We start from the raw sequence: 13341 nt of genomic DNA on the forward strand, positions 1-13341 counted from the left end.
TGCCACCAGACAGGGAGATAGAGTTCACAATTGATATCATCCCAGGTACGGCACCCATATCAAAACGAGCATACCGTATGTCCGCGGAAGAACTAAAGGAATTAAGAAAACAATTGGATGAACCAGAAGAAAAAGGGTTTATTCGACCAAGTGTGTCACCTTGGGCAGCACCAGTCTTATTTGTTAAGAAAAAGGACGGAAGTATGAGGCTATGTGTGGATTATCGAGCCTTGAATGAGGCGACCATTAAGAATAAGTACCCACTACCCCGGATAGATGATCTATTTGACCAATTGAAAGGAGCTACCGTCTTCTCAAAAATAGATCTCCGGTCAGGGTACCACCAACTAAAAGTAAAGGAAGAAGATATACCTAAGACTGCTTTCATAACCCGATATGGTCACCATGAATTCATGGTTGTTCCCTTTGGGCTCAAAAATGCACCAGCAGTTTTCATGAACCTGATGAACCTAGTCCTCATGCCCTATTTAGACAAGTTTGTGGTAGTGTTCATCGATGATATCGTCATATACTCTCGAAGTATCGAGGAACATACTGAACACCTCCGGATAGTGCTACAGACCTTGAGAGAAAAACAACTCTATGCCAAATTCAAAAAGTGTGAATTTTGGCTAGAAGAAGTGTCCTTCTTAGGACACATTATATCAGGGAAAGGGATAGCTGTAGACCCTGCTAAGGTGGATGCAGTGTTGGCGTGGAAATCCCCAACCAACGTAACAGAGATTCGTAGCTTCCTTGGTTTAGCTGGATATTATCAGAGGTTCATAGAAGGCTTCTCCCAGAAAGCAGCCCCTATGACCAAATTACTAAGGAAGGGAGTTCCAATTGACTCGAATGATAAGTGTGAGCAAAGTTTTCAGGAGTTAAAGAAATGGCTCACAACCACTCCTGTATTGGCTCTACCCGAACCAGGCAAAGCATTCACAGTATATTGCGATGCCTCTAGAGTTGGTTTGGGATGTGTGCTAATGCAAGATGGGAGAGTCATAGCCTATGCCTCTCACCAGTTAAAGCCCCATGAACAAAACTACCCCACCCATGACCTCGAGTTAGCTGCAGTGGTATTTGCGTTGAAGATGTGGAGGCACTACCTTTATGGAAACCGTTGTGAACTATACACGGACCATAAAAGCCTCAAGTATATCTTCACGCAAAAGGAGTTGAATATGAGACAAAGACGGTGGTAAGAACTCATTAAGGATTATGACCTTAGTGTTAACTAGCACCCAGGAAAGGCTAATGTGGTGGCAGACGCCCTTAGCTGAAAAACCTCATGCAATCATGTCAAGATCCCAACCTATGATAAGCATCTGATACATGAGCTGGGAATGATGGGAATTGAATTCATACATGAACCGGTTGACAAAATCCTAACCACATTAACAATCAGACCCAATTTGTTGGACGAAATCAAGGAAAACCAAACCAAAGATGAGTTCATTTGTGAGGAAAAACGCAGAATACAAGAAGGTCAACCATCAAAGTTCCGAATAGCAGAAGACGGGTCACTTTGGTATAAAACCCGGTTATGTGTGCCAAATATCCTTGATATTAAGCAAATAATACTCCAGGAGGCACACAACACTCCGTACACCATACACCCTGGTAGCACAAAAATGTACCGCGATGTCAAAGGTACATTTTGGTGGAGAAATATGAAAAGAGAAATTGCTCAGTATGTGGACGAGTGTGACACTTGTAAGAGAGTAAAGGCGGAACACCAGCGACCACCAGCATTCTTGCAACCTCTCCAAATTCCGCAATGGAACTGGGAGGAAATCCACATGGACTTTATCACCGGACTGCCCAAGACAAGAAATTGAGAGGAAATCATATGGGTCATAGTTGACCGACTCACTAAATCTGCCCATTTTATCCCTTTAGCCCCGGGTTGCTCCAGAGAAAAATTGGCTGAGCTATATATCCACAGGATAGTAGCTCTACATGGAACACCTTCCAGAATAGTATCAGATCAAGTCGAGAGGGTGAACCAAATCATAGAAGACATGCTAAGGGCTTGCGTGCTAGATTTTGGTGACTCGTGGAGCAAGCACTTACCCTTAGCAGAGTTCGCGTATAACAATAGCGACCAAGCTAGTATTGGTATGTCCCCATTTGAAGCCTTATACGGTCCAAGATGCCGAACCCCAATATGTTGGATGGAAATCGGAGAAAAGAAACTCTTAGCACCCGACTTGGTCCAAGAAACCGAGGAAAAAGTCTGTATAATTAGAGAGCGGCTCAAGACAGCGCAAAGCCGGCAAAAGAGCTATGCGGACAGGAGACGACGCGATATACAATACCAACCCGAAGGCTTTGTTTATTTAAAAGTCTCACCAATTAAAGGTGTCAAGCGCTTTGAAGTACAAGGAAAACTAAGTCCGCGATATATTGGTCCCTATCGGATCTTAAAAAGAAGAGGTACGGTGGCATACAAATTAGAATTGCCAGCGCACCTACAAGGGGTTCATGATGTATTTCATGTTTCCCAATTACGCAAGAGCGTAAAGCCACCATTTGAGAGAGTCTCGGAGGAAGAATTAACCCTCCGAAAGGACCTAACGTATGAGGAGCATCCTAGTCGTATTCTAGACACCGAGGAAAAGAAACTCAGGAGTAAAACAATTAGATATTGCAAGGTGCAATGGGGAAATCATCCGGTGCGAGAAGCGACTTGGGAAAAAGAAGATGACCTCCGAGAAAAATATCCTTACCTTTTCGAGGTGCGCCTCAACAAATTTCGAGGACGAAATTTTCTCTAAAGGGGAAAGGATGTAAAAACCATAAATAAAATAAAATATAATTAGATAACGATAATTTCAATGGCGTTGCCAAAACATTAATTAAAATAATAGAAATAACTACACTTAATTATTATTTTTATTACAGCAAATAGCATTTAGTCATGCACAACAATTCTTCTCCAAATCTTCCTATATTTTATAGACCCTTGTCTCATTTCCTTCATACAAAGTAAATGCCAACTAATGGCCAGCCAAGCAAATTACACTTGTCCCTAGTACAGCCCACAAGAGGCACAAGTGGAGGCATGCATGCAAGACTAACCACGCATGCGTGCCAGATGTAATGCCTCTCCAAACCGACATAGCTATTCACCCCACAATAAATAGGAGCCATCCCTTTCACTGTGGCCACACACAATCATCCGCTAGTGAAACCCCTCTGCCTTTTCACCTTCTGCCACACTGCTATCTTCCCCTGCTCTGAAGCTCTTTGGGTTGCATGCGCCACTAGGTATTAATCAAGTACCTTGTTGTGTTAGCCCTTCTTGCTTGATTTCTTATCTATCTCCACCTCGGTTTGAATCAGTCCATAAGCATCTATTCACCTTGATCTATTTACCTTGCAGTAAAAAGAACAAAATGTTTGCGTAAACACCCAAGTTAGTCAAAACTAATTAGATCAATTGCAAAAGCTTGTAAAAGTTTCTGTGAATGACATCCGTGGCTTGTACTAGATCTAACATGCCAAGAATCAAATCCTAGGTACTAGTAACTTGCTAAGACATGTATGTATGTATGTATCCAAAAGATCAACCTTCCTGTGTATACTACCTTGTCCTATTTATTAATCCCTGCCAATCTGTAGCAAACACTGAGAGATTGATGTTTATAATCTACTCACAAGTAATTTTTTTTGGAGTTTCACTGCCACTGTTTACTTCTATATGGTATTCAAGGATGAGTAGCACTAGTTAGGAACAGCATTTAGATCTAATCAGTAGCAATACCATGACCACACCATAGATTAAATCTTGATTAATTTCGTGGCCTTGAGATAAACAAAGAGAAAGAAGGCAATATGGCTGAGAGGGGAATAGTAGGGCCTGAGATAAAATGAACAATATATGCACATCCACATTCATATATACCAGGCACTTGTTGTGAAATTTGAAGCACTTCATGGAGAAGGAATCAGGATTAGTACTTACCAGTAGTAGCAGTAGGATGTGGCTACTCCACACCGTTAGCAGCAAAGTCATGGCAACCGAGCAGCGCCGGTGAAGCCGCACAGGCCCGACGCCTGTGGCTGCATGCCTTGTGCGTGTGGCTGCGCTGGGGGGAGGATGTAGGCATGGAGACGTCGTTGCCGCTGCAGCCGGTGGCAAGCCCACCGGACCTGGATCAGGCGGCGCTAGGATTGAGTGGTGGCGACGTTTTTGGCGGCGGCGGATCAAATAAATAGGGGGAAATGGTAGAGGGAGATGAGGGGAATCTGTAGGTGTCCGCCGTGTCGCCGGAGATGCCCGGACGGGGCAGATCGAGGCGACGGCGGTCGTGCTCTGTTCTTGGGGGAGAGAGAGAGGTGAGCGGGCTGGTTCTGTTCGTGGGACAGCAGAGAAGTTGAGTAGTCTTTCTGGATAGACACGGGCTGGGGCTTAACCAGCAAAGTACAAGTAGTACAGTACTAGGCTACTGTTTCCTTTTACTTATCATTTCTTTTATCACTCTCTGGACTGGATGACATACGTGCATGCTACTCTGATTTGGATGGCTTAGATGCATTTTATATCTCAATGAAACACTAGGATGTATCAGTACCTAGTTAATTAATTATGGCTTGCCCAACATGGCCGTGTTGCTGGATGTTTAGATTTTAATTAAGCATTATAAACAGGTTTGTGAAATAATTATCAAGAGTCGATCTCGGACTCGTAGGAGTCGCATCTGGTGGTTCCGAGTTGGTCGAAGCACTACCCGGCAAGTCGTCATCTCCTTGATCATGTCTTGATAAAAATTTTCCGGGCTATGGGTCATTTCTAAAATTTTGCATAAGAATTAAAAATAAATATTTTTCATAAATGAAATGAGATTTGCATCAGGTGGATCCACTCATTTGGCAATTGGACCAGATCAGGTGAAGTATCTGTATTGAGTAGTTGTGACCCGGGCAAGGCTACATTATAAATAAATATTTGGTTGGTAGAGGAGCTTATGTTGGTGAAGGCAACCCGGGTAGGGTTGGCTTGGATGGCGGGCTCCTCTACATAGGGTATCACATTAGGACACAACCAACTGGCGCTTACTTCAAAAGCGGCGCAAATCGTACTTACCATAGACTTGGAATGGGACAGGCTGAACCGACTACCCATGCCAAGTAGCTGCCTCTGCATGGGTGAGAAGGTGGCTGTAGCCGGGTAGGTACAGTCACCCTAGGGTGGGACCGCCGGTCAGGGGTCTCGACCCGCGGGCCTTTAGTAAGGCAAGGTGGAAAAGCAGAGGTAGTGTACGGGCTGGTTAAAGGTTCTGGTTCCTTGGTCTAGTCGTGCGCACGGGTAGCGCATGGACGACTTGTACCAAGTGATGCTATGGGCAAAGCAGTACACCTCTGATCAGAGTAAATGTAATATCACTCCCAGCTTCCGAGATTGGAAGTGCGTCGTGTGGGTTTTCCTCTAACACAGGATGTAAGATCCCACGTCGCTCTGTCCCAGTAGATTTTATGAATAAAATTTGGTTTTCAACAAAATTGGTTAAGGGAAAATATTTTTACCTATATAGGATTTTGAGATAATGGCTCGGTGGTGGTAGCTGTGACCGATAAAGTTTTTCCTCTTTAAAAACTCATGCATCCACTTTTCCCGACGACTTGCGGAGTACGTATTTTATACGTACTCAGCTGCACTTATGTTGTTTTTCAGAGCAAGAGAGTTATGAGAACTCCGAGGCGATAGAGAATGGTACTTATGATGAGTCTGGTCATCTTAACGACTTCGGTTATTCTAAAGTGGAGTATGACTATGAGGAAGTCGACAATCAAGGCTATGAAGAGTAGATGCCCTCCATGGTTGGTCTAAAAGGCTCGTACTAGAAGCGGGTGACGATCTATCGTCATGGCCGCATAGGCTTAGTCGACACTTGAGGTGTCCATGTAATAAAAGCTTGCCTACTCATGGCAGCTGCTCCGTCTTGTACATGACATTGTTCTCCTTAACTGATCCTGGCGCAACTCTAAAGTGACGGCTTCCGTTACGCCTGACTCTGTTGGACGTAACGGGGCGTCACAAGAGTATTCAACCCAAATTTATTGATTCGACACAAGGGGAGCCAAAGAATATTCTCAAGTATTAGCAGCTGAGTTGTCAATTCAACCACACCTGGAAACTTAATATCTGCAACAAAGTATTTAGTAGCAAAGTAATATGATAGTGGTGGTAGCGGCAACAAAAGTAAAGACAGCAAAGGTAATGTTTTTGGTATTTTGTAGTGATTGTAACAGTAGCAACGGGAAAGTAAATAAGCGAGAACCAGTATATGGAAAACTCATAGGCATCGGATCAGTGATGGATAATTATGCCGGATGCAGTTCATCATGTAACAGTCATAACATAGGGTGACACAGAACTAGCTCCAATTCATCAATGTAATGTAGGCATGTATTCCGTATATTGTCATACGTGCTTATGAAAAAGAACTTGCATGACATCTTTTGTCCTACCCTCCCGTGGCAGCGGGGTCTTATTGGAAACTAAGGGATATTAAGGCCTCCTTTTAATAGAGAACCGGAACAAAGCATTAGCACATAGTGAATACATGAACTCCTCAAACTATGGTCATCACCGGGAGTGGTCCCGATTATTGTCACTTTGGGGTTGCCGGATCATAACACATAGTAGGTGACTATAGACTTGCAAGATAGGATCAAGAACTCACATATATTCATGAAAACATAATAGGTTCAGATCTGAAATCATGGCACTCGGGCCCTAGTGACAAGCATTAAGCATAGCAAAGTCATAGCAATATCAATCTCAGAACATAGTGGATACTAGGGATCAAACCCTAACAAAACTAACTCGATTACATGATAAATCTCATCCAACCCATCACCGTCCAGCAAGCCTACAATGGAATTACTCACGCACGGCAGTGAGGATCATGAAATTGGTGATGGAGGATGGTTGATGATGATGACGGCGACGAATCCCCCTCTCCGAAGCCCCGAACAGACTCCAGATCATCCCCCTAGTCTTCATCTTTGGCGAGTATTTTTTATTATTTTTTCTAAGATGTTCCATGGAGTTTCAGGTCATTCCGTCTGCACATAAAACAACATCATGGCAATTCTGCTGAAAACAGCGTCAGTCCGGGTTAGTTCCATTCAAATCATACAAGTTAGAGTCCAAAACAAGGGCAAAAGTGTTTGGAAAAGTAGATACGACAGAGATGTATCAGAGACCAGAGACCCGCACTTGGCTCAGTAGGGGGTCAACGCAGTCTAAACTAGAACTACCATCTAGAGAAAAATTCTCACAAACAAAGCCTTCAGATCTGTTTTGGTGAGGGTAAATAAAGGAAGAGCATTCAATGCCATCATTAAGAGAAGTAACATCTACACCAATCTTAGCAGCAATGGCATTGAAGGAAGGATCATTAAAGTTGGAAAAGGAAGTGTGTTTCATACCCCGGGGTTTTTGCACTTCCAGGTTCTGAACCTCTTTGAGCTGTTGAGCCTTTTCAATAATGGTTCTCTTGTCACCAGCTACCCTGGCACTGGTTCTGGTGGCTTGAACAGGACACCATTTGGGAAGGTGCTTCTCCTTAGGAAGGGCAGGGAAGTCAGAGTTCTATTTTGAGTCCAAATTGTTTGGGAGTTCAGTTGTTTCAACAAGTGCCTCTTGATCCTCTTGTAGATCTACAGAACCTTCTAATTCCATCAGATCATCATCTTCCAGGAGCTCCATTTCCCTGAGGAGGTTGAATCCATCAGTTTCATCAAGCATAGAATTCAAGATCTTTTCCTGGATGCTGAATTGAGGAGTGTATGGAGAATCAGGGAGGCGTGTCTTGAGGACTGAAGTGGGTGTAGTTTCTCCAAGCATCTGATTGTGGCCAAAAGACTGGTGATGTTAGGGGCCCCAGAATTGGCAGCAGGCCCTTTATCTGATTCAGATCTAGAGCTCCTGTTGGATTCAGCATCTTCAGTAAGATTGGTACCAGTTTCAGCTGTAGAGACATATGTACCAGCAGAGAGGTTGGTGGAGGTGCCAGTTTCAGTGGGGGCTAAGGACTCCACCTCAATGAGTAGCCTGTAGATTTTATTCCCAACTCCAAAAAGCCTTTCAGCAGGGATTTTGGAGGGATCTTTACATAAGATTTTGACCCTAATAGTTTCATAGAATGACTTGAAATTATGCTACCAATCCACATCCAATAAGACCCCCAGAGTGGAAGTGATTTGATCCAGCATAGTCCAGTCACACCACTTGGGGGTTCAATTTCGTGATCTTCATCCAAGTTTCCTGGAGGTCCTCTTCAGCCTCAATCCTGCCTTTCCAGACTTCAACCTTGACTACAACATTGTCTTTTTAGACCAAAATAGGGGTATCCAGCAACTTGAACTATATCTATTTCAGGAGGGAATTTGACCAAGAATGTCCACTCATCTAGGGCATTGATTGGCCAGGGCCAGTTGGTTTTGTAAATGTCTGCAAACTCAGCGGCAAGTTCCTGCTTGGTCACTTCACCAGCTTCTACCAGAACAATCCCCACATTCTTCAGGGAGCCATGATACTGAGCATTTTCATCAGGTGGGTCTATGTGGTAGAACCCTAATCCTGGAGCAGCACTTCCAACATATCTAGCAGAACTGTGGGTTTTCCTTCTGACAGGGCAATTCTCAACTTTATGGGTAACCATTTTGTAGATAAAACAACTCTTGGGCTTGACACATTTATCCAAATGATCCTCAGGTTCCCCACCGTTGTAGCAGATCACCTTAGAGTATGCTATAAGGCCCGAAGCAGGGGCAGGAGCAGTTTTTTGGATGTCCTATCTCTGCTTTTGTTGATTCTTGCCTTGAGATTTCCCACTGATCTGAGAGTCAGAACCACCAACAGATTGATCTTGGGCAATTACAGGAGCCTGCTCAGATTGTGCCCCATTTGGGGTGGAGGTGGGTCGTAGCATTGCCCAACCGGCGCTCGCCCCCCCCATTGTGATAGGGAAATTCATCGGAGTTTCTGGTTTCTTCTCATCCTCCAGCCAGATGTTGTCTCTTAGGAAGCAGAAATAACCACCAGACAGCTCAATTGAAGCAGATTGCAAGCCTAATTTCAATCTTCTGCAGGTTTGGGGGAGAGGTAAGGTAGGGGATCCACCTGCTCCTGCTCTGGTGGCGTGCTGATGGGCATGAGTCCAGTCAAGCATTCCCATCTCGCAGCACGGCGTGGATCTCCTGAATTCACTTCCCCTTTCACCCATTGAACGAACGCAATCGGCGGCTCCCTGGGGTGGGGCATCCTGTGCTTCTCCGAGAAATCTCCTTCGAAGTAGATCCGCAGGGCTAGATTCAGCAGCTCCCAATCCACATGATCCTTGCACATCCGAGCATACTTGCGCGAGTGAGAGAGCGGATTTGGTCCCTCCTTGGCTTCCTCCCTCGTAGCTTCCTCCTCTGCTTCCCTCCATTCGCGCGTGCACTGGGTCCAGGAGAGAGCGTCCTCGCGGATCCGCATCGCCCGCTCCCTCAATCTCCTCCCTTGAGTCTCCCGCAGCACCACCGGCGCGACGGAGTTGAGCGGCTGGAGCATCCGCGGGAAGGCTTTGTAGACATGTGGGAGATGCATCTTGTACATCTGCCTGTCTTCCAGCCATTCCCCCGTGGATCTGGCCGACGACTCCATGGGGCGCGCGAGCGGACTTGCTGAGGGGGGCAGGCGCGCCCGGAGTCAGGAGGCGGTGGTGGCGGCGAGATCTATGGCGGCGGCGAGGGTGGAGGTAGTGGCGGGGGCGGCGACGAGGGTGGAGGTGGTGGCGGGGGCGAAGGGGATCGCGAGAGCGGTCATCTATTTGCCAATTATGTGAACTAAACAGTCAACATATAAAATAATGTAAATATATATAATATAGTTAGAAGGGAAACATAACTTGGACCTGGCGTTCCTATTCTTATATAGAAAAATAGAACAGACCTCTATGTTTTCTTCAAAAAAATACATAAATTGGGCTGCCAAAAATAAAACCTCGGATGGGAGGTCCATAGGCCGGCCGATACATGACGGCCCTAAGAAAATACAAACAGGCCTATGGACCTCCCATCCGAGGTCGTGGGCTGCGCATGTTAAAAATGAAAGCCTAGACGGGGCAGCCCAAAACCACGTCCAACACTTGCCAAAACTTCGTCCCTCGTTTTCTCTATGTTTCGCACACTCGACATTGTGTGGGTATTTTGACTGTGCATCATATGAAGATGTGATATGCATGAATGTTGATCAGCATGATGTTAACTGGTTGGTAGTTCCATTTTTGACCATGAATAAAACTTCCAACATGATGTTAACCCTATTTGAAAAGGCCATGTTAATATAAATGATCTGCATCTGAAAATTGAAGTTTCTTATCTGAAACTGAACTTGTAGTTTCTTATCTGAAACTGAAACTTGCAGTTTCTTCTCTGAGAATCACATTGTCTGCACTTTTATACTCCTATGAAACTACATTTTTTTAAGTGCTAAAAAATAGATCTCTAGAATTCATAAAATACTTCATATGCTCAATACTGCAAATCTGAAATTCAAAAGACATTCATATCTGAAAGTACTCTCAAAATACACAACACAAAACACAATTCACAACCTGCAAATACTGACAACCCTAAGCTCCTCCTCACAATTCACAACCTGCCCGACTATTGGGCAGGGGGGCAGCCCCCTCCTATTCCTCGGTGGCAGACAGCCGCCCCATGAGACAATGTGAACGGCGAGGGAAACGATGGCGGGGAAGCGTCGTCGGGCCAATTGCTTTTCTCCTCTTGCAGTTGGGTTCCGTCGACGAAGACTCCACCGGCTCGCTCTGGCAGGACACCCTCACAAACGGCACCCTGTAGATGCTTGATCCTTCAATCTCTGGTGGATGCTCCATCTGGGATTGATACTCCCACCACCGCTACCTCACGATCGGATTCGGTGAATCTGTTTGCTCCATGGCCTAGAGGAGCAGCTCTATGTACTCCGGCGTGACTCCCTCCGGGAGTATCGCCTCCTTTTCGCTCTGTTACAGATATTTGGCCATGGATGTCGCTGTCGCCGCTAGTTGGTCCTTATTGTCAAACCAAGACTATATCTCCAACATCCTAGCTAGCTTCACAGGGTCGCCGTCTGCGATCCTCACGTATCGGTTGTACTCCTCCATCGATCTGTTGGAAATATGCCCTAGAGGCAATAATAAAATGGTTATTATTGTATTTCCTTGTTCATGATAATTGTCTATTGTTCATGCTATAATTGTATTAACCGAAACCATAATACATGTGTGAATACATAGACCACAACATGTCCCTAGTAAGCCTCTAGTTGACTAGCTCGTTGATCAATAGATGGTTACGGTTTCCTGACCATGGACATTGGATGTCGTTGATAACGGGATCACATCATTAGGAGAATGATGTGATGGGCAAGACCCAATCCTAAGCCTAGCACAAGATCGTGTAGTTCATATGCTAAAGCTTTTCTAATGTCAAGTATCATTTCCTTAGACCATGAGATTGTGCAACTCCCGGATATCGTAGGAATGCTTTGGGTGTACCAAATGTCACAACGTAACTGGGTGGCTATAAAGGTGCACTGCGGGTATCTCCGAAAGTTTCTGTTGGGTTGGCACGAATCGAGACTGGGCCCACTCGGTAGGACATCATCATAATGTGCACAATGTGACCAAGGAGTTGCGGGATGATGTGTTACGGAACGAGTAAAGAGACTTGTCGGTAACGAGATTGAGCAAGGTATCGGGATACCGACGATCGAATCTCGGGGAAGTACTATACCGGTAGACAAAGGGAATTGTATACGGGATTGACTGAATCCTTGACATCGTGGTTCATCCGATGAGATCAACGTGGAACATGTGGGAGCCAACATGGGTATCCAGATCCCGATGTTGGTTATTGACCAGAGAGATGTCTCGGTCATGTCTGCATTATTCCCGAGCCCGTAGGGTCTACACACTTAAGGTTCGATGACGCTAGGGTTATAGGGAAAGTATGTACGCGGTTATCGAATGTTGTTCGGAGTCCCGGATGAGATCCCGGATGTCACGAGGAGTTCCGGAATGGTCCGGAGGTGAAGATTGATATATTGGACAAAGGGCTTTGGAGTCCGGAAGTGTTCCGGAGGTACTGAGTGATGATCAGCATGACCGTAAGGTGTTTCGGGAGCCCCGACAAGTGTTGGGGGGCTTCATGGGCCATGGGAAGGGGGCAAACCAGCCCACTAAGGGGCTGTGCGCCCCCCTCACCTATTCCCACGTGACCAGGGGGTTTGGGGCCCACCTCCTGGCTTGGGGGCCAAGTCACCCAAGGGGGAGATCCCATCTGCCCTGGCCGCTGCCCCCCCTAGGGGAAACCCTAGGGCGCCTCCCCTTGCCCTTGCCCCTATATATAGTGTAGGTTCTGGGGCTGCACAACACACGAGTCTCTCTCTCCCAAGGCGCAGCCCTACCTCTCTTCCTCCTCGTCTCTCGTAGTGCTTGGCGAAGCCCTGCTGGAGTACCGCACTCCTCCACCACCACCACGCCGTCGTGCTGCTGCTGGACGGAGTCTTACCCAACCTCTCCCTCTCTCCTTGCTGGATCAAGGCATGGGAGACGTCACCGGGTTGTACGTGTGTTGAACGCGGAGGCGCCGTTGTTCGGCGCTTAGATCGGAATCGACCGCAATTTGAATCGCTGTGTGTATGAATCCACCAACCGCGTTCTTGCAACGCTTCCGCTTAGCGATCTACAAGGGTATGTAGATGCACTCCCCTTCCCCTTGTTGCTAGATTACTCCATAGATTGATCTTGGTGATGCGTAGGAAATTTTCAATTTCTGCTACGATCCCCAACAGTGGCATCATGAGCTAGGTCTATGCGTAGATTCTATGCACGAGTAGAACACAAAGTAGTTGTGGGCGATGATTTGTTCAATTTGCTTGCCGTTACTAGTCTTATCTTGATTCGGCGGCATTGTGGGATGAAGCGGCCCGGACCGACCTTACACGTACACTTACGTGAGACAGGTTCCACTGACTGACATGCACTTGATGCATAAGGTGGCTGGCGGGTGTCTGTCTCTCCCACTTTAGTCGGATCGGATTCGATGAAAAGGGTCCTTATGAAGGGTAAATAGCAATTGGCATATCACCGTTGTGGTTTTGCATAGGTAAGAAACGTTCTTGCTAGAAACCCATAGCAGCCACGTAAAACATGCAACAACAATTAGAGGACGTCTAACTTGTTTTTGCAGGGTATGCTATGTGATATGGCCAAAAGGATGTGATGAATGGTATATGTGATGTATGAGATTGATCATGTTCTTGTAATA

At 45.9% G+C, this 13341-nt stretch overlaps 1 long non-coding RNA gene across 1 annotated transcript; it reads right to left on the reverse strand.

The window, feature by feature from the left end:
• Positions 1-2864: 2864 nt before the first annotated feature.
• LOC125515802 lies at positions 2865-6130 on the reverse strand. Its single transcript, XR_007287132.1, has 2 exons — positions 3974-6130; positions 2865-3384 (listed from the first exon to the last, which is right to left on the reverse strand). It is a non-coding gene; the product is annotated as an uncharacterized LOC125515802 (long non-coding RNA).
• Between the last annotated feature and the right edge of the window lie 7211 nt (positions 6131-13341).

Source organism: Triticum urartu, chromosome 6, assembly GCF_003073215.2.
Source record: "Triticum urartu cultivar G1812 chromosome 6, Tu2.1, whole genome shotgun sequence".
Lineage (NCBI taxonomy): Eukaryota > Viridiplantae > Streptophyta > Magnoliopsida > Poales > Poaceae > Triticum > Triticum urartu.